We start from the raw sequence: 25,916 nt of genomic DNA, 5'->3' as shown, positions 1-25,916 counted from the left end.
ACATATTTTTTTATATCTTTTATTTATTTTTTTAAAATTTCTCCTTTATTTATTTTTTTTTCCAGTGGGTTTTGTCATACATTGATATGAATCAGCCATAGATTTACACGTATTCCCCATCCCGATCCCCCCTCCCACCTCCCTCTCCACCTGATTCCTCTGGGTCTTCCCAGTGCACCAGGCCCGAGCACTTGTCTCATGCATCCCACCTGGGCTGGTGATCTGTTTCACCATAGATAATATACATGAAAGATAAAGAACATTACAGCATACTAACACATATATATGGAATTTAGAAAGATGGTAACGATAACCCTATATGCAAAACAGAAAAAGAGACACAGAAGTACAGAACAGACTTTTGAACTCTGTGGGAGAAGGTGAGGGTGGGATGTTTCGAAAGAACAATTTAACATATTTTGAAGAACATTGCACATTTGCCCACCCAAGTCTATGTTACCTTTCTTCCATATGTGTTCCACTTTATAGATAAAATGCAGTTTATTTACCTCATTGACATGTGAATGTAAGTTTTGGATATTTCTAACATTTTGTCATTTTTTGTTACCTTATATTATATATTATATATAATATTTTGTCCAATTATGCCATGATCATCCTAATATATGCTGCTGCTGCCGCTAAGTCATGACCAAGCATGCTGCTTCAGTCGTGTCCGACTCTGTGTGACCCCACAGGCAGCAGCCCACCAGGCTCCTCCATCCCTGGGATTCTCCAGGCAAGAACACTGGAGTGGGTTGCCATTTCCTTCTCCAACGCATGCATGCATGCTAAGTCGCTTCAGTCGTATCCGACTCTATGTGACCCTATGGACAGCAGCCCACCAGGCTCCTCTGTCCACAGGATTCCCCAGGCAAGAATACTGGAGCAGGTTGCCATTTCCTTCTCCAATCCTAATACATATAATAAATAAAATTAAAATCACAACGAGGTCCTTTATACTGTGCTAGAATTAACAAAGAGTTGTTTTTTGTTTTTTGTTTTAAGTTGATAGTAAACATAAATGGAGAAGACCTGGAAAAACAGGTATTCTCTCAGACTGCTATGACTCTGGAAAGCATTTGACAACATCTATCAAAATTAATACTGCATTCATTTACTTAGAAACTTCTCTGACACACATATCATGACATGTAGTCAAAGACTTGTTAGAAAAAAGACTGAGGTTTCATTAAATTTATCATTTATTTTGTGAAGTGAAAGTCTCACAGTTGTGTCCGACTCTTTCTGATCCCATGGACTGTAGCCTGCCCAGCTCCTCTGTCCATGGAATTCTCCAGCAAGAGTACTGGAGTGGGTTGCCATTTCCTTCTCCAGGGGATCTTCCTGACCTGGGGATCAAACCCTGGTTTCCTGCATTACAGGCAGATTCTTTACCAACTGAATTACTAGGGAAGCCCTATCATTTAGTTTAGGGACAGTTAATTACCATATTAGTAACTTTCCATCCGGTAAGACACAGTATAATTTTCTACCTCTCTAAGTTGTCTTTTGTAATTTCCAGTAGAGGTGATACATGTCTTTCATATTTCTTAGTTTTGTTTTTAGATACTGCATAGATTTTCTGCCATTAAGTGGAAATATTACTACTCTGAAATTTTGAATCAGCTAATGACAGCATTTGGGCTTCCCTGATGGCTCAGTGGTAAAGAATCTGTCTGCCAGTGCAGGAGATGTGGGTTCAATCCCTGGTTTGGGTAGATCCCTTGGAGAAGGAAATGGCAACCCACTCCAGTATTTTTGCCTGGGAAATCCCACAGACAGAGGAGCCTAGAGGGCCACAGTGCATGCAATTGCAAAGAGTCGGACACAACTTAGTAACTGAACACACAATGGTAGCATTTGGGAAAAGTATTTTTTTAATACATCTATCTAAGCTCTTAATACACATTTGGTTCTCTGACCTCTTCTCAACCTCCTGCCATACTGAGATCCGGTGCAATTTTAGTTCCACATTTTCATTTATTTATTTAAACAACTGGCAATTATTTACCCTTCATTATATCTTAACCATATATATGGTTATACATATATATATATATATGTATATATTTTACTGTTTTTCCTGTTTACTGCTCTTTCTTGCATTGTAAAATTTCTCTTGGATTAATTTTTTGTTGAAGTATAATCTCTTTAATTTTTTTAATAGAAGTTGTAGGGGTAAAATTATTCTGAGTCTTTGAAGGTCTGAAAATGTCCTTTGTATTTGAATCAACATTGGCCAGAAATAAAATTCTAGTTTCAAAACCCTTTACTTTTGGAACTTTAAGGTTATTGTTGTATGATTTTCCTATCTAATTCTTATGTTTCTGTAGGTAAGCTGTTGCATGAGTTTCCTATCTAATTCTTCTGTTTCTGTAAGTAAGCTGTTGCTTTCTCTCAGAAAGCTTTGAGAATTTTTCCCTCCTTCAGTCTTGGAGCTTTAGAAATCTCATCATAAAGTCACTAAGCACAAAGCTGTTTTGAGCCTGAAAACCTGCACTATTTTCCTCTTCTTAATTCATTGATTATTTTGTGCCCTCCATTCTCATGATTTTTATTCTAGAATTTCTCCTTCATGGATGTAGGGAGACCTGCAATATTGTACATTGGTATGTACAATTTTGCCATTACATTTTCATCTTTTGGTCTTTGGTTGAACTATAGGTTCTCATATACTTTTAAAGAATGAATAGTTGTTCCCTCATCAGTTTGTAAACCTAATTAGAGAGGTAATAATTTAAATTGATTTTGGTCATTTACACTCTAATATGAATAAGTTAGTGATAATAGACTAGGCATTTCAGCATAAGCAATCTACAAAATGGAATTTTGGCCTAGTACATAAGTTCTTGCAAAAGCATCAACCTCAGATATATTCTGTAAAACTTAAAGACTAGATAATTGTTCCCTGGGAAATTTCTCTTAAAAAAGCAAAATACAGATGTCCCTCATATGTAGTTTCCAAGTCAATTTCAGATGTTGAAGTTTAAAGGAAACCAGAGTGACCACATGAGAGGTAAATTTCAGGCTATGCGTATGGCAGGATGGGAGGCCTAAGCTGAGAGGTACTTGGTGATGGGCCTCGGTTTCTCTAAAGGAAAAAGTGTTTCTGTCTTTCAGATAATGTGACTTATTATTATTTCTAAGCTGAAAGAAACTCACATTTGCTCCAGGGGAATATTAGGCTTCCTTCCTAAACTGGTTTTCAGTTTCCTCTTTTCAAATAAAAAATTTGATTCTTTAAAGTAACTATAAAACCCTAGGTTTCAAACTTAAATTCTTATTATAACCAGATGGGAGTTATAGATCTCTCTGATATATCAGAGACTAAAGAGGGGATGTCTGGTTAATCTCTTTGGTAGATTTCTTAAATCTCCTGACTTTTCCCATGAGCAAAAAAACCAAAAAGTAATAAAATAGATTAGATCCAGTTACATGCTATTGTGTTAGATTTTTCTTTTTACCTTAAGCTTTAAAATTTGTGTGTGAAAAAAAAAAACTTGAAAAAAAAATTTGTGTGTGTGTTTAACAGGAAAAATTAACATTTTGAGAAGTTGAAGCTTCAGTATCAGAAAACTACTAGAGATTAGAAAAAAAGCAATGGTTTTATCTTGATTCATTCTCTGGGAAATTGATTGCAGTCATGAAGGTGAACTGTGTCCAGCCTTCACTGATTCCAGCAGCATTTGGTATCCACTTATGTTGCTGCCATATTGGACAAACTCACTTTCATTGGTACTGATCAGAATTTTATTGATCTAGTTCAAGTACCATAAAATTACTTTGTCAAAAGTTCATTATGTAGGAGTGGCAACATTTCAAAATAAGCCAACAATTTTTAACAGGGACTGGCGTATATGAAAGACTATAACATGATTCATTAATTTTTTTTTTTTTTACACTCCTTGCCTCAAAATGACCTTACAAGCACCATCTGAGTAGAATATGATGGAATGAAGGTTTCCACATAGCTTGCCTGAATTTCTAAAAAAAATAAATAAATTCGCCACAGTTTCTCCAAAGTTGATTAATAATATCAGGTTGGCATTCTGGTTATGTGGAAGTAAACATTTCTCAAAGTAATCATTAGCATACAGACTATCTCTGAAATAGCCATGTCAAAAATACTGGAATACTTTATAGGAGCAACCCGAATGGCAGAAACACTGGGTTGAAAAGCAAGCCCAAAGACTGGAGTCAGAACATCAGGAGACCGAGGGGGCTTCTGGAGGCACCTCTAGATTCGATCCTCTGGCCATGCATGTGTGGGTGAGCTCAGGGCTGCTGACAGTCCTTCCCCATGGCCAGTGCTAGCACGTTCACCACAAATGCCTGAAGCTGGACTAGCCATCTCTTATTTTCTTAAATACATTAAGAATGTCTGATCTAATTTTAGATGAGACATCATTAAATATGTATATAACAGAGCAGTAAAATGAATGTGTACCATCATCAACTTTAGTTTCCTTTCTTTTCTTCCCAAAGGAGGAAACTAAGGCCCAGAGGTCAACAGAGGTTTTCTGCCTGAGAGTCTTTCCCAAGATGCCCCCTGTCTTGTCTCCTTGAGTGAATTAGTGAAAATTTCTTCCATTGATCGTAGGATAATTGATACTTTCTTCTTCTCCTTGAGTCAAAGGAATCTTTTCTTAGTGCCCCATCACCTCTTGATGATTTTATCATATCCTTCTTTTCCTACATTTTTAACTTCCTAAAACATTATTGAAAATTATTATTCTAAATTGTACGTGCTCTTGCTTCACTTGATCAAATGTACTATGTGCTGTCCTCATCAGTTTAAATAGGATTTTTTTTTCTGTTGCTTTATTGGGTATGTCAATGCATGCAGATGGTACTAAGAAGAAACTTAAAACTGGACTTACTTTGAATTTTTTTTAAAAAAAACTTTGTTATAATATTTCATTCCCATGTAATAAAAGACTACTGATTGTATCATAATTAAAAGATGATATTATCACTCAAATTTGCATGAGTCCATTGAGGTTTCATGATGACAAGTGATTCCACTAAACTAAAAGAAGTTTCTGGATATTTGATCACAAAAAGTATATTAGAAGTTAAAACAACCACTACCACACCCATATTTGGGATGTGTCAATCCTTAGAATGGCCAAAATCCAGAACACTGCAATACCAAATGCTTATGAGGATGTCTAGCAACAAGGACACTCATTCATTGCTGGTAGGAAGGCAGAAGGCTGCCACCATTTTGGAAAACAGTTTTTGACATTTTCTTATTGAACTAAACATTCTCTTACCATAGGATTCAGCAATCATGATCCTTAGTATTTACCCAAAGGAGTCAAAAACTTATGTTCACACAAATACTTGCACATGGATGCTTGTAGCAGCTTTGCTCATAAATACCAAAAGTTGGATGTCACCTAGAGATGTTCTTTAGTGGGTGAATGGATAAATAAATAATGGCATATCTAGATAATGGAATTACTCAGTGCTAAGAAGAACTGCCTCTTGAGAAACCTATACAAAGTTCAGGAAGCAACAGTTAGAACTGGACATGGAACAACAGACTGGTTCCAAATAGGAAAAGGAGTACTTCAAGGCTGTATATTCTCACCCTGCTTATTTAACTTCTATGCAGAGTACATCATGAGAAACGCTGGGCTGGAAGAAGCACAAGCTGGAATTAAGATTGCCGGGAGAAATATCAATAACCTCAGATATGCAGATGACACCACCTTTATGGCAGAAAGTGAAGAGGAACTAAAAAGCCTCTTGATGAAAGTGAAAGAGGAAAGTGAAAAAGTTGGCTTAAAGCTCAACATTCAGAAAACTAAGATCATGGCATCCGGTCCCATCACTTCTTGGGAAATAGATGGGGAAACAGTAGAAACTGTGGCTGACTTTATTTTTTTGGGCTCCAAAATCACTGCAGATGGTAATTGCAGCCATGAAATTAAAAGACGTTTACTCCTTGGAAGGAAAGTTATGACCAACCTAGATAGCATATTAAAAAACAGAGACATTACTTTGCCAACAAAGGTCTGTCTAGTCAAGGCTATGGTTTTTCCAGTGGTCATGTATGGATGTGAGAGTTGGACTCTAAAGAAAGCTGAGCACAGAAGAATTGATGTTTTTGAACTGTGGTGTTGGAGAAGACTCTTGAGAAGCCCTTGGACTGCAAGGAGATCTAACCAGTCCATCTAAAGGAGATCAGTCCTGGGTGTTCATTGGAAGGACCAATGTTGAAGCTGAAACTCCAATACTTTGGCCACCTGATGCAAAGAGTTGACTCATTTGAAAAGACCCTGATGCTGGGAGGGGTTGGGGACAGGAAGAGAAGGGGACAACAGAGGATGAGATGGTTGGATGGCATCACCTACTCGATGGGCATGAGTCTGGGTAACTCCGGGAGTTGATAATGGACAGGGAGGCCCAGCGTGCTGTGATTCATGGGGTCACAAAGAGTCGGACACGACTGGGTGACTGAACTGAACTGAACTGAACTGAACTGAAGAAGAAATGAGCTATCAAGCCATGTAAAGACATGGAGGAAGCTCAAATGCACATTATAAGTGAAAGAGGCCAACCTGAGAAGGCTATGTACTGTATGACTCCAACTCTATGATTTTATGGAAAAAGCAAACTATGGAACAGTAAAAAGATCAAAGGTTTCTAGGGGTTTGAGGGAGTAGATAGGAATAAATAAACAACACAGAGGATTTTTAGGGCAGTAAAATACTCTCTATGAAACTATGTAGAATGTACAACACCAAGCATGAATGGGTGAATCTGTGAACTATGAACCTGAATCTAAACTGTGGACTTGGATAATCATGACGTGCCAATGTAGGTTCATCAGTTGTAACAAATGTACCTCTCTGGTGGAAGATGTTGATAATGCAGGAAGTTTTGGAAATCTCTGTATTTTCCCTTCAATTTTGCTGTAAACCTAAACCTAAAACTCTAAAAAGATAAAGTGTATTTTAAAAATTAGCACAGTTATTTACCCCAATTGTTGATAATATTTTAGCACCATAATACACATAAGTTTCCCTTTTTTTGTAAAAAAAAATCTATTCCTCCCTCTGATTTTTTCTTTATTTCTGCTCTTTTCTTTATAGTAAGTGTACATTTATTTGTGTACTAAACTTAAAATTTTTCTGGTTAAGTTCTAAGTGGTCACAGTTTTACTTGACTGTTTATTTATGTCTTAACAAGACTTGCAAAAGAAAGGAGGAATATTAAATGTAAATATGATAAGGAATAGGCAGGTGGCACAGTGGTAAAGAATCTGTCTGCCAATGCAGAAGAGGCCCAAGTCATGGGTTCAATCCCTGGGTTGGAAAGATTCCTTGGAGTAGGAAATGGCAACCCACTCCAGTACTCTTGCCTGGAAAATCCCATGTACCAAGGAGCCTGGTAGGTTATGGTCCATGGAGTCGCAAAGAGTTGGACATGACTAAGCAACTTCACTTCACTTCACTTCTTCTATATTCCATAACATGGGCATCTGGTCCCATCACTTCATGGCAAATAGATGGAGAAACAGTGGTTGACTTTATTTTGGGGGGCTCCAAAATCACTGCTGATGGTGACTGCAACCATGAAATTAAAAGATGTTTGCTCCTTGGAAGAAAAGTTATAACCAACCAAGACAGCACATTAAAAAGCAGAGACATTACTTTGTCAACAAAAGTCCGTCTAGTCAAGGCTATGGTTTTTCCAGTAGTCATATATGGATGTGAGAGTTGGACTATAAAGAAAGCTGAGCGCCAAAGAATTGATGCTTTTGAACTGTGGTGCTGGAGAAGACTCTTGAGAGTCCCTTGGACTGCAAGGAGATCCAACCAGTCCATCCTAAAGGAAATCAGTCCTGAATAGTCAATGGAAGGACTGATGTTGAAGCTGAAATTCCAATACTTTGGCCACCTGATGTGGAGCGCTAATTCATTTGAAAAGACCCTGATGCTGGGAAAAATTGAAGTTGGGAGGAGAAAGGCATGACAGAGGATAAAATGGTTGGATGGCATCACCAGCTCAATGAGTATGAGTTTGAGTAAACTCCAGGAGTTAGTGATGGACAGGGAGGCCTGGTGTGCTGCCGTCCATGGGGTCACAAAGAGTCAGACACAACTGAGCGACTGACCTGAACTGAGTATTCCATTATATGTGTATGGTGCTGTGCTTAGCCACTCAGTCGTGTGAGGTTGATGAGGTTGAAATGACCCTCTGTGGCCCTATGGACTGTAGCCCACCAGGCTCCTCTGTCCATGGAGATTCTCCAGGCAAGAATAATGGAATGGGTTGCCATGTCCTCCTCCAGGTGATCTTCCCAACCGAGGGATTGAACCTGGGTCTCCTGCATTGCAGGCAGATTCTTTACCAACTGAGCTATGACAGTATAGGAGGGCTCAAAAGGGAGTCATTCTTGGGTGCCCTGGTTCCCACAAGGTTTCTTATTCTGGTTTTCCAGCTCGACAGAGGAGCCTGGCGGGTTATAGTCCATGGGGTCACAAGGAGTCAGACATGTTTGAGCAACCAGCATAACATGGCATTGGGTTGCACAGCTATGTCTGGGTCAGAGAAATCCTTGTTCCAACTGGCCTATCTGACCTACCTTTGTCAGTACTTGCAGCTCATGTGTAAATGGGAACACACTTACTGTGATTTCAACCCTGGGAAGGACCCAGTGTGAGCCAACAGGGGCCGAGAGGGCCACTGCAGAGCTAGCCCCAGAGGCTTCCCTGGGATGCCCACCTGTGCCCACCCTTGGGTCAGCACGGTCAGCCCTGGGTCTGGAGCCCGAGTGCAGATCTCAGCTCTGTTCCCCACCAGCTCTTTAACCTGGAAACTGACTTCTCTTTCTTCTGAGGAGAAGGTTTGCTAAGGTGGAATGGCCAACGGCTGTGCCATAGTTATTTACTGCTCGTTGTTTTCTTGATATGAGTCACCCACCCTCACCCTCAGCCTTCTCTGGCAATTCTTTTAGTTGAATCCACTGCAGTTGGTCCACTGCAGACAATTTCTTCCCAAGTAACGTTATCCTCCCGGACTCCGTGAGTGTCTCCTCAGCAGGTAAAGTGACGGGGGAGAGAGGCATGGCTTGTCCCTTGGTTCTGAATGTCTCTTCTCCATCAGGAGCCATTTCTCAGGGCAAGGCGAGGCATGGCTTGTCCCTTGGTTCTGAATGTCTCTTCTCCATCAGGAGCCATTTCTCAGGGCAAGGCAGCTCTCCCTGGAATTGAGTTGAATGCTGTGAGACAGCACATGATAGACGGGAGCAAAGCATCTCTTTTAAAGAAACACACTTTATTTTTCTAAACCGAGTAGATACAGCAGTTCAGTGATTTTGTGTAATAAACATACTGATCTCAAACACGGAGAAACCTGTGATTATTCGGTTACAGACCCAGGAGCTTTGGCTCCAAACCAGTCCCACCTGTTCCAGGACATGAAGCCAGGGAGGAGAAGGGAGCACTGACCTTGATTTTTCTAGGCCCCAATCTGCTCATGGAGGGGGCTGGGTGATAAATGCCTTCAGCTAAGCCTTTGTTGTTGGGAAGCGGACAAATAAAGGGTACCATCTTATAAACACTTGTTGTTGTTGTCCAGTTGCTAAATCATGTCCAATTCTGCGACCCCATGAACTGCAGCACACCAGGCTTCCCTATCCTTTACCATCTCCCAGAGTTTGCTCAAACTCATGTCCAATGAGTCAATGATGCCATCGAACCATCTCATCCTCTGTCGTCCTTTCTCCTGCCTTCGATCTTTCCCAGCATCGGGTCTTTTCCAATGAGTTGGCTCTTCACATCAGTTTAATGAAATTTTGTTAACTCTTTCCAAATTGAAGCTGTAACGGTAATGCCACAAACTGTGGCAAATTCAGTTTGTCCTGAAATATTATGCAAATTTTGTGTTCCCTCATATGCAACTTCAGAGACAAAGTGTACCTTTCAATCCTTTGGTTTTCATGTTTAAAGGCTTTTCCATAGCTTTTAATATGCTTCCATGTATTTCCATTTCACCTAATTGAAACTTCCTTGAGAATATTAATATTTTAAGAACATTGCTGGGAATGTTATCAGTTCCTTGTTATCATGTAATAATAACTTTTAATAAAAGAAAGTCATCTCAAATTGCCACATCTGCTTGAGAGCTTTAGAGGACACAAAATATATTTCTATCTACAGCATGCACTTAGTGTAGAGAATATTCAAGAAAAACAATTTTCAGAAAACTCCACCCCCTCCTCCCCAGACCAATGCCTTGGAATTAGCTGGCCATCCTATTAGTTGGTATGTGACTTCTAGGTCATTAAGGAAAGATGATCAATCTTGATTTTAAGTTTCATCCAATACTGTCCTTTCATTGCCTCAAATATTCAAGATGCATCAATTTTTAAAATTAATTAAATTTAATTTATCTAGTGATCTTTTTTGGGGGGGTGTCTAAAGTTCTGTGACTTTTAAAAAATTATTTATTTATGTATTTTTGGCTGCACTTGGTCTTCATTGCTACTTGAGGGCTTTCTCTAGTCGTGGCAAACAGGGGCTACTCTCCAGTTGCAGACCATGGGCTTCTCATCGCAGTGGCTTCTCTTGTTGCAGGGCATGGGCTCTAGAGCGTGGGCTCAGTAGTTGTGGAGGACAGTCTTAGTTGCCCCATGGCATGTGTCATCTTCCCAGATCAGGGAGCAAACCCATGTCCCTTGCATAAGAAGGCAGATTATTAACCACTGGACCACCAGGGAAGTCTATATATTTCTGTGACTTTTAACTCATATATAGATTTGTATAACTACCACCACAATTAGGATATAGAACAGCTTCATCTCTAAGAAATAAACTGTCAAGTGTTTGATACTTTGAAATCACACCCTGTTCCTCCTAGGCCTCTAGGAACTCTGCTCACTTCTCCATTCCTCATGGCTGTGCCTTTCTAGAATGTCACATAAAATGAACCATACAGAATGTAACTGCTAGAGACTGGCTTCTTTCACTTGGTAAAACACCCTAGAGATTCATCCTTGTTGTTACCTATATTAATAGTTTGTTCTTGTTTACTACTTTCTTTTTATTTATGTGTGAGTCTTCCCCTTCTCTGGTTATCTTTCAGGATTTTTCTTTATCTTTAAAGTTCTGAGGTTTCACTATGATGGATCTGGTTGGGAATTTACTATTACTATTTATTCAACATTAGGTAGAATTTTCAATGTAAGGACTCGTGTCCTTCAATTTTGGAAAATCACAGCTTTTATCTCTTTCATTATCACCTCTTCAATGTTCACTTTTGCAATGGTTAATTAAGGGTAAATTAGGCTGGTGATTGAGAGCCCAGATTAAGTAGTATTTTGGTGTGTGTCTATGAGGGTGTCTCTGGGGGAGATTAGCATTTAAGTTGATGGACTCTGTATAAGCTAATGGCCCTCCCCACTGTGGGCAGGCACCATCCAATGCATTGAATGCCTGACTAGAAAAACAGGTGAAGGAAAGAGGCATTTGCCTGCAGCTGGGACATCTCATCTTTTCCTGCCCTCAGACTTGGATTTACACCATCAGCTTCCCTGGTTCTCAAGCCCTCAGACTCTGACTGAATTATGCCACTGTCTTTCCTGGGGCTCTAGTTTGCAGATGGCAGATCTTGGCGCTTCTTAGCCTACATAATGAAAAGGGCCAATTCCTGATAATAAATCTCCTTCATATCATCTATGTCTAGCTCTGAAACCGTTAGGTGTTTTTTCGAGGGACTCTGAAGAGCTCAGTCCTTCGTGTCTGAGTGCAGAAAGGATTCATAGAGAGGCAAAGTGATAGATAAGAAGTGATTTATTTGGACCCTTGTGAGGCTTCCAAGCAGGTGGGCAACAGGATCTGTGCCCCAAGAGCGTAGTGACCTACAGCTTTAAAATCAAAGGAAAAGTGAGGCGATGGGGGAAGATCACCTTCTTCCTCATTCTTGAGTAGGCATCATGTTTCCATCATCAGCTCCTCCTCCAGGCTGGGAAGGGGAAATTTCTCGCCCCCTATGGCCAAACTGGGACTGTCATGGCACTATGGAAAAATTATTTTAGGTCCCAGACAATGAGGGCCTTTCACTTTGAAATGTCACCTTTTCATAAATTATTGTTTTTTATGTATGCAGAGAGCATGTCTTAGGGGTCATTAACTTACTGAGCTCCCTGGGCAGGACGTGAGTCTCATGCCACCATTGTTTTATTGTTTTGAGGCATGTCTCATGGGACTGCATGGTTTGCTATTAAGCAAGCCTGCTTGGTTTTGTGGTTAAGCAAACCTGTCTTCTTAAGTGATCATTAACTTACAGGGGTCTCCCATATTTTCTCTATGTATAATGCCCTAGTGGGATTAACTATTTAATCAGTTACTATTTCTACTTTATTGACTATGCCAAAGCCTTTGACTGTGTGGATCACAATAAACTATGGAAAATTCTGAAAGACACAGGAATACCAGACCACCTGACCTGCATGTTGAGAAATCTGTATGCACGTCAGGAAGCAACAGTTAGAACTGGACATGGAACAACAGACTGGTTCCAAATAGGAAAAGGAGTACGTCAAGGCTGTATATTGTCACCCTGCTTATTTAACTTATATGCAGAGTACATCATGAGAAATGCTGGGCTGGAGGAAGCACAAGCTGGAATCAAGATTGCCGGGAGAAATATCAATAACCTCAGATATGCAGATGACACCACCCTTATGGCAGAAGGCAAAGAAGGACTAAAGAGCCTCTTGAAAGTGAAAGAGAGTCAAAAAGTTGGCTTAAAGCTCAACATTCAGAAAACTAAGATCATGGCATCCGGTTCAATTACTTCACGGCAAATAGATGGGAAAACAGTGGAAACAGTGGCTGACTTTACTTTTCTGGGCTCCAAAATCACTGCAAATGATGATTGTAGCCATGAAATTAAAAGACGCTTACTCCTTGGAAGGAATGTTATGATCAACCTAGATAGCATGTTAAAAAGCAGAGACATTACTTTGTCAACAAAAGTCGTCTAGTCAAGGCTATGGTTTTTCCAGTAGTCACATATGGACGTGAGAGTTGGACTATAAAGAAAGCTGAGTGCCAAAGAATTGATGCTTTTGAACTGTGGTGTTGGAGAAGACTCTTGAGAGTCCCTTGGACTACAAGGAGATCCAACCAGTCCATCCTAAAGGAAATCAGTCCTGGGTGTTCATTGGAAGGACTGATGTTGATGCTGAAACTCTGGTATTTTGGCCACCTGATGTGAAGAGCTGACTCATTTGAAAAGACCCTGATGTTGGGAAAGATTGAAGGCAGGAGGAGAAGGGGACGACAGAGGATGAGATAGTTGAATGGCATCACCGACTCAATGGACATGGGTTTGGGTAGACTCCGGCAGTTGGTGATAGACAGGGAGGCCTGGAGTGCAGCAGTTCATGGGGTCACAAAGAGTCGGACACAACTGAGTGACTGAACTGAACTTGTCCCTTTACTCTGTCCCTGTTTATATATAAATATATATATATATATATCTGTATCTGTATCTGTATCTATGCCTGCGTGCTAAGTTGCTTCAGTCATGTCCAGCTCTGTGTGACGCTATGGACTGTAGCCTGCCAGATTTTCCTGTCTATGGGATTCTCCAGGCAAGTATACTGGAGTGGGTTGCTTGCCCTTCTCCAATCTATATCTCTGTCTACATCATCTATATATATATCTATCTACCTGTCTATCATCTGTATGTCTCCTATGGCTTCTATTTCTCCGGAGAACTCTGACTAACTCAGCTTTATTCTTTCATTCACATACTTCTTCAAATATACATATATATCTTAACTTTATTTTTTTCTAATTTCCATTTCTTCATCTCTGCTCTGTTCTGAGAGATTTTCTTAGTTTTATTTCCTTCTTTTATTCTTAAAGGAAACCTTTAATATGGAAATCTTCAACTATACACAAAAGTAGAGAGAATTGAATAATTAAATTCCCATATACCCATCATTCAACTAGAACAATTATCAACTCTTGACAAATTTCATTTTGGTTTTACTCTTATTAATTTTCCACCTCCAGCTAGGCTATTTTGAAATAAATTCCAAATACCATATTATTTTGTTTATCTATTCTTCAGCATGGATTTCTCTGTTAGGATAGATAATAGACACCACTTCTAAAACACAATAATAAAAATAATTCTTTAATTTAATTAAATTGCAAATCCATTTTTAATGCCTGCCACTGTGTCATGGTTGTTTTACAGCTGGGTTATTTGAATCAGGACTCATTGGTTTGATAAATCTCTTAAATGCTTTTAATTACAGGTTCTTTCTTCTACATTTTTTGTTTTTATAACTTATTTGTTGAACAGTCTAGGTCTTTTCCTCAATAGTTTCCCGTACCTTGAATTTTGCTGGTAGCAGCCCAGAAGTATTACTTAACATATTTCCCTGTCCCCAGTATTTCTTGTAAGCTGGTAATTATATCTATTAATAGAAGTTTGATCAGATTCAAGTTTGAATTTTTTAAAGGAAAATTTCAAGTTGGTGTTTTTTCTTTCCTACTGTATTACATCAGGGGGTACATATGCCAGTTTGCTCTTTTCTTCCTAATGCTGAAATTAAACTGTGGGGTTTGGAAGTTGTCAGCCTGATTATAAGCTTCTCATAACTTTTTCACCTAATGGTTTCAGAAGCCATTAATAATCATTGCTTAGGTCTATTATTTCATAACAAATTACAAAATGATAACATCTTAATTCTACAAATCCTTCTTTTTAAAAATTTTCCATCAAGCAAAGTTTTTCCTTATCAACTGTATTATTACTCTGAAGTACAGTTATTTCCCTTTATTTCAGTTTTCAGGACAATGAATTGGTTTCTTAGTGACAAATGAGTTTGTGTGTATAGGACAGTGTTAGTATCATTTTGAACTCATGAAATTATTTAAAACCAATTTATATGCTGTAATTCACTACAATTATTACTTTGATGATGCTCAAAATGCTCTATCTTTGCCTAGTATTTTATTTTCCTGTGGTTGCTGTATCAAATTATCACAAACCTGGTGAGTTAAACAATTGGAATTTATTATTTCCCAGTCCTGGAGGCCAGAAGCCCAAAATCAGTTTCACTAGATCAAAATCAAGGTGTTGGCAGGGTCATATTCCCTCTAAATTAGTTTTCCTTTTTAATTTATTAAATCTCTTGCTTGCTGGATATGTCCTCTATTAAATCCATACTCTAAGACTTAATTATCAAGATATCTGATTTTGTTTTTTCTCACAATCACCTGTTCTTTCACCATAATGGTATGTTTTTATTTTGAATGTTTTTGTTCCACGGATGTAATCCCTCTTTTTATCAGCCTGAGAATTTAACATCTTTTTTAGATTGCCCTAAAATTCTTATTCTCAAGTTTTGCATCGTGTGTGTGCATGTGTGTGTGTGAATGTGATTGTGGTCAATCTGAATGACACACCTATAATTGTTTGGTACACAATTTATAATTGTGTAAGCTATATGCAGTGGACCTGGGTCTTCTGGCTATTTTTCATAACACTGGACTTTCTCACATGTTTTGTAATTCTTGTGTGTGAGCTTATCTTCTGTGGGAATTTTACTTCTTGGGTGTCCCAGGGCATTCTTGTCTCCCTGTGAAGGAGTCACGTTAACCCACAAGTACGTGGCTCCCAGGGCTTCCCAAGTGGCACTAGTGGTAAAGAACCTGCCTGCCAATGCAGGAGATGTAAGAGACTCGGGTTCGATCTCTGGGTCGGGAAGATCCCCTGGAGGAAGACATTGCAACCCACTCCAGTATTCTTGCCTGGAGAATCCTGTGGACAGAAGAATCTGGCAGGCTAGGGTGCAGAAGAGTCAGACACGGCTGAAGCAACTTTGCACGCACACACACACGTGGTTCCCAATCAGACCATGGGTTAATGACCTGGCTCTTCACCCACTGGTGAAGCTCACACGCATGCTGATGATTTCCATCCAGGCCTCTGGTGCAGAGGGATTCCAGCTCCTTCTCACAGGCAGCCATGAGTCTGTTTGGGGCCCTGAATACATAAGTCTTGTCTCAACTGCTGTTCCTTTGTGGCATTGGACCCTACCTCCCCTGCTTCAACTGCCCAAGGGGAATCTTTTAAAGGCATAGGAAAAATAAGGGGAGAAATGAATACATAGATTTCAATCCCAGGTTTACTAAAGATATCTTCTTAAAAATACATATCCAATGTAAAAAAAAATATTTATTCATGTCTAAATCAAAAAGAATGTGCTACTTCCCAGGCATGCTAACTTCCCAGCAAATAAATATTTGGCAGATTGGTGAGTTTTGAAAGGGAACAAAGAGCATTCATCAGAGAAGATAGTGAGAACAGACACTGAAGATATCAGTTTCCAAATAAGTGTCTAAGTTGTTTGAATAAACTACTAACTTTTTCATATATTTAGTTTAAGATTCTCACAATTTAAGAAATGTTAAAATATTTCTTAAAAATTTCTTGCTTTAATTTCTGTTTATGAGAAAAGGTGAAACAGAAAGGACTAGAGCTACAGTGAGCTGATAAAAATTGCAAAGGTCATAAGATAAAACTTTTACAACATATAGATTATATTAATAAACTCTAGGACCTCTCAGTTGAGAATAACAGATTTATATCTGAAGGTCTGAGAATCTGGCTTTCATCAACTTCTTCCATTCAATAAGCACATTTTTGAACCTGACTCTGAGTAAGATGCTGTGTTGTCAGCAGGAGATAGGACACCCCCTGACCCCACGCACTCACTCTTTAACTGGATTCTTTTACTTTAAGGTTCAACTCAGATAGATTTCTCCCGCCAGGTTCAGGGAAAGACAGCTGGGATTTAGGTATATGTATATGCAAGATGAAGACAGGATTAAAACTCTCTTGTCACCTATTAACTGTGACTGTGAGCAAATCCTTTCATATTTTTCAATCCCTACTTTAGGATAGAATTCTACCCCTAGGACCATGGTGCTATGGGAAATTAAACGAAAAAAGAGTGCGGGCAGGCATATAAGTCAGTCTCAAAAATGAGCTTATCCTGCCTGGTTTTCTCCATGTTTTCCAAACTAACAACTGGGGCCACTTCAAGTGAGCTGCAAACAGGTACCTGCATCATCATCCTCAGGAAAATTCAGTATTAATCCCATCGGCAATACTCCAAAACAGTTTTTTAAAATAATGAGTTAATATTTTCTAAGAGTAGTTGGCAATGCTTATCATAAGTGCCAGTCATCCTATTTATTAAGTAAAAAACTTAGTAAAATATATCATTATTAACTTAATAACTAAACAAATCAAGGGCTATTCGTTTTAAATATAACTGGGTATGTCAGCATGTGGTCCTTTTCCTGGACACGAAACCTGGGGCATGTTGTGAACAACAGCAGGATAAGATGAAACATGGCTGACAGGAAAAGAAATAAACAGAAGGAGGTTTTAACATGCCTCTTTAATAAAATCAGAGAAAGTTTTAAGATGCAAATGCAAGAGTGTAAATTGGCTTGACTTTTTATCATGCTTATTAGGCTGATATTCTCTAAAAACAACCCATGGTGAGTTTGAGAGAAGTGAGGAAGCTTAGAGAAAAGTGATGAAATTGGAAAAGATACAATCATCTTTTCATTTTCACTTCTTTCATGCCACCCCTAGGTCCAAGTCAAAAGGAAGGAGTTACAGACCTACAAGAAACAGTTAAAATCAAGACAATCAACATATTCTCTGTAAATCTTCCTAGAAGCAGATGAAAAGATCTTTCTGTCTCTTCTTACCTAAGACCCTGGACACCAATAACTGTCTGTTGTTAAATATCCTAGTGGCAAGACTCCTCTAAGAACATGGTTTCAGAGATTTAGTTTCAGGGCAATCTCACAGTCAGGTAAGTACATACATTGAAATCCTCTTTAATTCCTCTTGATTTTATCATTTTCATTGAGTACAAAAACTCTTCATGCACTTCAAGTGCACTGTTATCACTATGGCTTCTTGCCATTCAGTTCACAAACTTTTCTTTCATTTTAGATTCTCACACTTAATAGTAATACTGACATTGCTATTTGAACTATCCACATAGACATATATAGAAAAACATATATATGTACATGCGTACACACACACACACGCACATATACACAGAGACACAGAAAGACCAAAGAGATCAAATACATAATTATGTAGAAATTCTTAGAAACTAAACATTTCAATGTAAGAAAAGGAATACATTCTTATCATCACACTTAAGTAAAAACCCTACAAACTTACATCTTACTTTTGCTCGGGAAAGGTGAGTATAAGCTTGTAATGTGAGCTTTTATAATGTGTTGTTAAAAACAACAGCAAAGAAAAAGCCTAAATTCAAGGACTAGACAGTCTCAATGGGCACACTCTCCACTCCCAGCTCCCAGATTGTGGTCTCCAAATGCTATTTTTCACTAACAGGAACCCGAGTTCCTAGAGAAATGGCTGTTCTGGGGCAGTTACAGTACAAAATGATCCTGAGACGTACTGTGGCCCGAAATAGGGCTGTTGCCAGAAACCAAAGAACAGTGTTCAAGAGCCAAACTGGAGGAGCCCTTACAGGCAAAAGATGGAACAACTGATGGGCCACAGACAATAAGTGACTAAATGTATTGAAATAAAGTAGACACATGTTCTATGCATTTATAATGAAAAACAAAGAAGAAGGAAGTCATCTTCATTGTAGGTTCACGACTATTCTGAAAATTCATTAAGAGAAAGTATTATGTTTTGATTCTACCTTTCTTATACAAATTCTCTTTCAGGCTAACCAAATAGTTATAGAAGTTATGCTAATAAATGCAGAACAGGGACTTCCCTGGTGGTCCAGAGGTTGAGATTTCGCCTTCCAGTGCAGGGGGTGCGAGTTTGATCCCGGTAGGGAAGCTAAGATTCCACATGCCTTGCAGCCAAAAAACTAAAAAACAGAAGCAATACTGTAATAAATTCAGAACAACAACAGCAACAAAAAAAAAATTACCATTTTGCAACCACTAGTGAAAAAATCAGACCAGACCACCTGATCTGCCTCTTGAGAAACCTGTATGCACGTCAGGACGCAACAGAACTGGACATGGAATAACAGACTGGTTCCAAATAGGAAAAGGAGTACATCAAGGCTGTATATTGTCACCCTGCTTATTTACCTTACATACAGAGTACATCATGTGAAATCCTGGACTGGATGAAGCACAAGCTGGAATCAAGATTGCCGGGAGAAATATCAATAACCTCAGATATGCAAATGATACCACCCTTATGGCAGAAAGCAAAGACGAACTAAAGAACCTCTTGATGAAAATGAAAGAGGAGAGTGAAAAAGTTGGCTTAAAGTTCAACATTCAGAAAACTAAGATCATGGCATCTGATCCCATCACTTCATGGCAAATAGATGGGGAAACAATGATAGACTTTATTTTTGGGGGGCTCCAAAATCACTGCAGATGGTGACTGCAGCCATGAAATTAAAAGACTCTCCTTGAAAGAAAAGTTATGACCAACCTAGACAGCATATTGAAAAGCAGAGACATTACTTTGCCAACACAGGTCCATCTAGTCAAAGCTTTGGTTTTTCTAGTAGTCATGTCTGGATGTGAGAGTTGGACTATAAAGAAAGCTGAGAGCAGAAGAATTGATGCTTTTGAACTGTGGTGTTGGAGAAGACTCTTGAGAGTCCCTTGGACTGCAAGGAGATCCAACCAACCAATCCATCCTAAAGGAAATCAGTCCTGAATATTCATTGGAAGGACTGATGCTAAAGCTGAAACTCCAATACTTTCACCACTTGTTGCAAAAAACTGACTCATTTGAAAAGACCCTGATGCTGGGAATGATTGAAGGCAGGAGGAGAAGGGGCCGGCAGAGGATGAGATGTTTGGATGGCGTCACTGACTCAATGGGCATGAGTTTGAGTAAGCTCCAGCAGTTGGTGATGGACAGGGAAGCCTGGCGTGCTGCAGTCCTTGGGGTTGCAAAGAGTCAGACATGACTGAGTGACTGAACTGAACTGACTAAATGAAAAAACAGACCTGGGCAATAAATGAATGTAAATAACATGAGGCTGATGGGAAACAGTTGATGAGTGGATCAGGATGACAATACCTCAGCTTACTACTGATTAATCTCAAATCCACTAAACCTGGGGTAACAAAACATTAGGGGTGCAAAAGGAACCACCAATACCACTTGTGGACGACTCACACTGAGAAGTTCATAACCCAGTCTAAACAAACCTCCAGAACCAAACTATGGGAGCAAAGGAATGTGTTAGTTAAATCATGCTCAAATCAAACTCAGAGACCAGACTTGAATATTCCCTGAGCAGACAAAACCAGTTTAGTCATACAAGCAAAGCTTTATTTAGCTGATTTTGTAGGACAAATGAGGGTAACTTGACCTGGGTCACTTGTTGCTTATGCCTCTGAAAATCATAAGCAAAAAATATAAACTGTTCCTCCCAGTTGATATGAAGTAACCACTAACCAATTCCCTTTCATTCAAGAAAATTCTAATGTTTTAATCGATTACTCTGAAAAATAAACAGTCACTGCCTTCACACTGCTTTACAACAACATACTGTGTTTTGGTTTGAGTGCTCCCTGTTTGTAGACTATCTTTCTGGTCTGTGCACAATAAACTTTTTTTTTAACTTTTTACTTTATATTAGAGCATAGCCAACTAACAATGCTGTGATAGTTTCAGGTGGCCAGCAGAGCGACTCAGTTGTAAATATACACATACCCATAGGCCCCTCAAATTCACCTCCCATCCAGGCTGCCACGTAACATTGAGCAGAATTCCCTGTAACTTATACTAATTACTACTTCAGTAATTCACTGGCTTTACTTCTGTTTTTTTTTTTCCCTAGACTTTTGACAACCGTGAGGAAACAATTCAGCAAAACCTCGACTGGGAAATAGGGCAGGTCAGACATGAGGCATGAAAACAGGAAGAAGGGAAGTATTACACGATGAAAAAGCCTGAGAAACTTCTCAACTAAATTCACCACGTAGAGGTTGATGGGAGTTTGTTTGAACAAAGTAACTATAAAAATATTTTTTGAGAAATTTTTAAATACACTGATCTCAAGGAAATATAGCTAATTTTGAAAAGTGTGCTAATGTATTTCAGTTTTGGTTTTTTTAATAAACTTTATTTACTTATTTTTGACTGTGCTAAGTCTTCGTTGCTGTGCCGGCTTTCCTTTAGCTGTCAGGTGCGGTGACTCCTCTTATTGCAGAGCATGGCCTCTAGGCACTCAGGCTTCAGTATTTGTGGCTTCCGGGCTCTACGGCACAGGCTCAATAATTCTGTTGCACAGGCTTAGCTGCCCAGCGGCATGTGGAATCTTCCTGGATCGGGGATCGAATCCACGTCTCCTGCATTGGCAAGCTGATTCTTCACCACTGAGCCTCCAGGAAAGCCTGGTTAGCTTTTTAAAAAGTAAATTTCTCTTAGAGAGACATAATGACACGTGTAAGAGTGACATTTTGGGGTTTATTTTAAAATGCTGCAGGAAAACACTGGGCTGCAGGGGGACTTGGGGTGGAGAGCTTGGAGAGCTAGGAGGGCAAGGCTGGCACAGAGTTGATATACCTGAGGCAGGTGATAGATAGCTGGGGGGTTGTTATGTGTTTCTCATTACTTTTGTGTGTGTTTGGAAATCTCTATAACAAGAGAGATAGCTCAGACAAAGGAAGAAGGGTAAAAGAGAGAAAGAAATCCAGAAAGAAAGAAAGGAGAGAGAGGAAGGCAGAGGAGAAAGGAAGAATAAAGAAGGGAATGAAGGAAGGAACAAAAGAAAGAAAGAAGGGAGGGAGGAAGGAAGGAAGGAAGGAAGAACAGAGCCTATGTCTGAGCATGAAGAAGAAAGGATGGTGTAAGCAGTTTCTGGAGCTTCTTGTGGGGGCCGGCTGCCTTCTCCATGAGCGGGATCAACACTGCCAGATGAGAAGGAGCAGGAAGACTAGCAGTCTGACACATGATCTTTTCCCTTTCTGCTGCCTTTGTCCGATCTTTGCATCCATAATTTGCACTGGCTCCTTGCCTTCAGTTGTGTTCTTGAATTGTGTTTCTCACTGCAGAAGTCCAGCTGGATAAACATCATCTCTGAGTGATTTTTGCACTTTATGAGTCCCTTACTTGTAAATGCCTCCCATTGCTGCCATAAGAAGCAAAAGCAAAAATGTACAGTAAATTCCAGGGCTCTCAGTGGAAACATTAACATGTTTTTAAAGGAAGAACATTGCTGAGAGATTGCCTGTGTGTTGGTTGGGTTTCCGTTGGTTATTCTGTTTATACACACTAGCCAACACCCTGAAACTTCAGGTCCAAGATGTAGACTCTCTTGGGCTCCACTGGGGATCATTACCATGAAATTACAACTTCCATTCCACAAAAATCCACTCACATCATAACTGAAAAAGCTGATGAAGACACGAGTTCTACCTTTCCTGTTCTCATTCTCTCTCCATTCTTGGGGTGGCAGGATATTTGGGGGGAAATGGAAGAGTGGAGCTGGGAATACACAGATATGAACACCAGACAACCTGGGGTGTCCAGAACATTCTCTGTATGCAAAACACTGCCTCTGGCTTCTGTAACCCCTGTTTGGAGAATCACAGAATTTTTGGAAAGCCTTTTATTCCCAGGAGTGGCCTGAGTATCTGTCATCCTTGTTCTAAATTTCAGGTGGACAAAATGTGATCACCAAAGGCATAGGCTAACCTGAGAAGATTCCATATTAGTTTTTTTTTTTTTTACTGTTGTTTTTTGAGAGCTTTAAAGATCTACTGTTGTAGCAACTTTCCAATATACAGTAAGTTATTATTAGCTATGGTCACTGTGCTATACATAGCCCCAGGACCTATTTATTTTGACACTGAAAGTTTGAACCTTTTGACTCCCTCACCCACCCCATTTCTCTGTTTCTATGAATTTGGTTTTTGTTTTGACTTGCTATTATTTTAGATTCCATATGTAGGTGAGATCTTACAGTGTTTGACTTTGTCTGTCTGATTTATTTCACTTACCATTACACCCTCAAGGTCAATCCATGTTGTTGTAAATGGCAGGATTTCCTTGCTTTTTATGGCTGAATAATACTATATTGTATATGGTTACCACACATTGTTTATTCATTTACCCGTTGAGATTACTTAGGTTGTTCCCATATGTCAGGAGTCGCTGGAGTGCGCCCAAACCATGACAAGGTCACGGGACGAGAGAGGAACCTGCAAGGCAGCTCTTCCCCTCGAGGTTGCCCCGGGGGCCCGGTATGTCCCTTTCTTCTCCCTGTCTTACTGTTGTTGGGCTTTCTATTAATTTTTGGAATATAATATATAGTAATAAGGCCTCCCTGGAAAAGTCCAAGCCTTTTTGGAAGTGCTCATGATTGCTCTGGTTCAGGACACGACCATAAACATCAAGTCAAAAAAAGAAAAGGCCACAGGTAAAGTTTGGCTGCTTGCTTAAAAGATTATAATGTTCTAGAATAGAAAAGAGTAGAGGCATTTAGATTTAGAAGTAGATATACTGCTTCAGTTTACTTGCTCCTTGGTTGAGAGAGTTTTCATTATTGCTATTTCCTTGCTGCTATTTGTCCATTGTTTCCCTTTCTTTAAACAACATGGAATATTATGGGTATTTTTGTAGAATTAGAAAATGGGGTACATAGGATTTCAATAGATGATTTATATTAACCAGCTTCACTGCCATTATCTCACTATTAATAGAGGTGTTTTGCTGCTTTAGAGGTGTTTTTGCTGTTTAATAGTTAATCATTGTAAATTGAGATTTTGTGGTTTCAGGTAAAGAAAAATATCAGGGTTTTCACATGGTACTATTCTCAGAAATGTCAAACATGTTACTGTGACCCTTCCCATGTGTTGTTTTATTGTCCAAAGAATTTACACTATACCTGAGATTTGTGGAACATTGTTTTTGTTAGAGTGAAAATGTTAGGCCATTGAGGCAAGAAGACTATGTACAAGACATTTAAGAAAAAACCCTGTAATCGGAAACGTTCTAGATGAATGCACAGGGGAAAAACATGGGAAAGAAAAGTATTGACAGAAGCACGAAACCAATATCTGATGTAATATGTGGTGACTTAAGAGGGAGGTAACGTTCATTCTATAAAAACTGAGCTGTCCTAAAAATAAAAAAAGCTACCTCTTCTACACAACCTTCTGTGTGTGTCTGTCTTCTTCTTCGCCGACACCACTCATCCCTGGGGTATTCCTGGACCCGCTGGGCCTGGACCCCAACACCCATACCTTGGCTAATATGAATAATACTGCAATGAACACGGGCGAACAGATAGCTCTTTGAAATCCTGTTTTCATTTTTATTGAATAAGTACCCAGAAGTGGAACTGATGGATCATACGGCAGTACTATTTTTAATTCTTTGAAGAATCTCTGTCCTGTTTTTCATAGAAGCTGCACCACTTTACATTTCTCTACTAGTGTTTTGTTTTGTTTAGCAAACACTTACTATGTGCCAGGTACTGTTTTGAGGACTTATTTCTCAAAAGCAGACATGACTGTTTTGCTACCCATTCTACATAAGAAGAAACTGCACAAGGGCATCAGGGGCACAGCTGGGACTCAAAGCCAGGCATCCGCTGCCCATCTCATGGTGGCCTCTGTTTTTTTAACTTCCATGTCTGACAATTTTTGGATGTGCATTAATTCTATTTGTTTTCCAAGTAGTAATTAATAAAACACTCTTGCTGAATTTATTAATCATTTGGAAATAGGCTATAGTTAAAAAAAAACTTTTTTTGCATAATAACTAAAATAATGAATCTAACACTTGCTGCCTGTTTGACATTGAAAATTACCCAGCTTTACACTTTCCCCTTTTGCTTTATTCACTGTTGATGCGGGCTGACTTAGGAATGGATCACCAGCTCTCCTTCACTCTCTGTGGGTTCTTCAATGTAACTCTGAATCTTCCTTAGAATATTAATGTGTATGAAATTTCTATGACACATCTTTGAAGTCCAGAAATTCAATACTAATGAAGCCATCCTACTAAACAGCTCTTTACAAGCCACTGGGTTGGATACTGTGTGGAATGAAAGATGAATGAAAGGTCCATGCAGGGACATGGACCCTGCCTTCAAAGGACCTAGACTGTGTGTCTAGTCGAAGCTTCTGGTTCTCAAAGTGTTTTCTTGTACCATGCACCATCAATTGAGAGCATGATCAAAGTTCTTGGACCCTAGACAATCTGGGCGTGAGGTCAGGCACTCTGTTTTAACAAGTTTTGGGGGTGATTTTGATGCACATAAAGTTTGAGAATTGCTGCTCCAGATGCAAAACAGCAAAAACAAACGAACAAAATACAAATAAAGACTCTAAAACAAGATTTAAAAGGGTGCAAATAAAATACAGTGGGATGACTGCAAGCTGAGGAGACACAAGAGAAGTTGCTATCACAGAAGAAAATCTTTTAACAGCTCAGAACCTTCAAACAAAGAGTAGAAGATGTCCAACTTATCCGAGAGCAGCATCCTATCAAAATCTTGGTAATAACAGAAAAATACAAAGCTGAGAAACAGCTTCTGGTCCTGGATAAAACAAAATTCCTGGTGCCTGATCGTGTCAACATGAGTGAGCTCTTCAAGATAGCTTACAGCTGTCTTACAGCTCAATGCTAACCATCTTCCTAATAGTGAATAAATACAATGACTGTGTCCATCCAATTTGTGAAGTGTATGTAAGTGAGAAGGATAAATATGGATTCTTGAATATGGCGTATACCTGTCAGGAGACTTGAGAATGAAATTGTCTGTGTAAGACTAGAAAAATGAGTCTTTTCTAGAATATTTTAAACCCTTACCAAGGAGTAAAAAAGGGGTTTACTAACTGAGATTGATCATCAGATCAATC

General features: G+C 39.2%; 1 pseudogene; it reads left to right on the top strand.

The window, feature by feature from the left end:
• Positions 1-25,823, top strand: part of LOC122710030 — a 37,768-nt pseudogene extending 11,945 nt beyond the window's left edge.
• The last annotated feature ends 93 nt before the right edge of the window (positions 25,824-25,916 follow it).

This window comes from Cervus elaphus, chromosome 16, assembly GCF_910594005.1.
Source record: "Cervus elaphus chromosome 16, mCerEla1.1, whole genome shotgun sequence".
Classification (NCBI taxonomy): Eukaryota; Metazoa; Chordata; class Mammalia; order Artiodactyla; family Cervidae; genus Cervus; species Cervus elaphus.
Note: the sequence above shows the minus strand (reverse complement) of the source record. Positions and strands in the feature narration are given on the sequence as shown.